Source organism: Polychytrium aggregatum (genome assembly GCF_025602895.1).
Source record: "Polychytrium aggregatum strain JEL109 chromosome Unknown BJ171scaffold_185, whole genome shotgun sequence".
NCBI classification, from domain to species: domain Eukaryota; kingdom Fungi; phylum Chytridiomycota; class Chytridiomycetes; order Polychytriales; genus Polychytrium; species Polychytrium aggregatum.
This window is the reverse complement of record NW_026516387.1, coordinates 56,969-58,981: the sequence shown is the minus strand read 5'-3', so window position 1 is coordinate 58,981 and position 2,013 is coordinate 56,969. Positions and strand designations below refer to the sequence as shown.

Sequence of the window (2,013 nt, the reverse complement as noted above, 5' to 3'; positions counted from 1 at the left end):
CGCATGATCATGGCGCCATGAGCAGTCGCGTCATGTCCATCCGCGGGACATTCCCTCACAGGCATGGTGGTCCCTCACAGTTGGGGTTGACGGACTAAACCATACCCTCGCCCTTCCGCCAACCCTGAGCCATATCCATCCGACTTTCCATCGACGACTGTTAACCAAGGTAACGGATACCTCTGGCGAATTTCCATCAAGGCCAACGCACACGCGACCACCTGCAGTGGAAGACGACGATGTTTTTCGTGTAGAGAAGTTGCTGAATGATAGGAAGTTTCGGAGGAAGCAACAGTACTTGGTCCTCTGGGAAGGGTACCCTCTTGAGGAGGCAACATGGGAAAACGAGTCAGAAATCGCAGACGACCTGATCGAGAGATATTGGAAGGAAAAGGAGTCTGGGGTTTATGTAATTGATTTGTATGAAATTTGATATCAAAAATTTAGGGGGGGTGTGACATGGGCAGCTCGATCAAAATGGAAATCGGTGCGCAGTAGTGAACGCCTGCGGACACGACGCAGCGTGTGGCAATCGAGAATAAAAAGGCTCCACACCGCCCTGCCCTGGGGCACGGGGGGGTCTTCTTATCGGAATACTGGCTCCTATTACAAAGGTGGATGGAAACTGACTGAAATACGGACCGTGAAAGTCAAACATCCAAAACATTCGAACACTTTTGGAAGCCACTGTATCTTCTGCTTGTCAATACAATTCGTGCTTGTCTGTTGTCCATTTGTGCATCGCTCCATTACATCGACCGCCCAGTAATAGGATCTCCTTCGCCTGTTCGTTACACCTTGGTCGTGTCGCAGCCAGAACAAAAAAAGAAACTCCCAAACAGGGAATCGAACCCTGGTCGCCCGCGTGACAGGCGGGAGTACTAGCCACTATACTATTTGGGATTTTCCGCATCGGGGAATCGAACCCCGGCCGTCTCGGTGAGAGCGAGAAATCCTAGCCACTGGACCAATGCGGATTTTGATGCTGGGATGCCCATACATTCAGAATCTGGACGAGGCGAGAATCGAACTCGCGGCCTTGGGATTATGAGACCCACGCGCTGCCGACTGCGCTACCCATCCTCCTTGCCGCCTTGATCTAAAAATGTCCCATTCCATCATTGCAACTGATTCTTATCAAAATCTGCCCTTTCTTTTTTCTCGAACTAGCGATCCGTTGTCTGTTAAGAAGATGATGGCCCTCCCTTTTTCTGATATATACAATAAGACTCCATGAAATTTGATGTCTATTGCAGGCGCTTGAAAATGGCAAGAAGACCCAATTCTGACCACATCGATGCCGGTGAAATTAGTCACCCAAGCCAGAGGATTGCCCCTCTGGCGGGTTGAAATCCCTCTCCCAAACCTGACGGAGCGCGCGGAAAATCCAGAGTCAAGAGTTTCAAATTTTCTATGAATAGAAAACATATGTTGGAATTTTTCCAGGCCAATGCCATCCTCATGAAGTATTGGCAACCCGCAACAATCCATGAAAGCATCACGCATATCAACTTGCAATCGACGCACTCCCAAAACTGGCTCGAGCACCTGCAAGGCCACCTCATCACTGAACAAGAAAGGCGAAAAGTATGATGCACCAGACGCAAACGAATTCTACACAGCAGACCAATGATCTGGCTGGATGTCATGGTGGTGTTGGATGACAATGCAAGCCCAATGTCTTTCGTGGGTAACAATCCCCCAACCCTCCACGCACGACACTTGGAGCTTGACTAAATAATCCATAGGTATTTTCAGCACACATATAGACATGAAGGTCGCAGCTGTAGATTTCAAACTGTCACTAGATGATGTGAGGACCACGACAAGCAACGACACTGGACGACCAGGTGCTTGGCGAACAACGATAAGCTATATTACGACTTATCAGATAACAACAAGTGTTGTTCGAACTGAAGATACAAAATGGGTGCAAGAAAGGAGGGGCTTTATAGCCAAGAGGGAAACCGAAGGGCGAAAGTGGGCGAGAGGGGTGGAGTGTTAGGGATAGCT

General features: G+C 49.1%; 3 non-coding genes across 3 annotated transcripts; all 3 read right to left on the bottom strand.

Moving 5' to 3' along the window:
• Window positions 1–831: 831 nt before the first annotated feature.
• Window positions 832–903, bottom strand: BJ171DRAFT_t428. The gene has a single exon. It is a non-coding gene; the product is annotated as a tRNA-Asp (tRNA).
• Window positions 904–905: 2 nt separating this feature from the next.
• On the bottom strand, window positions 906–977 carry BJ171DRAFT_t427. The gene has a single exon. It is a non-coding gene; the product is annotated as a tRNA-Glu (tRNA).
• Window positions 978–1,010: 33 nt separating this feature from the next.
• BJ171DRAFT_t426 lies at window positions 1,011–1,083 on the bottom strand. Its single transcript has one exon. It is a non-coding gene; the product is annotated as a tRNA-Met (tRNA).
• Between the last annotated feature and the right edge of the window lie 930 nt (window positions 1,084–2,013).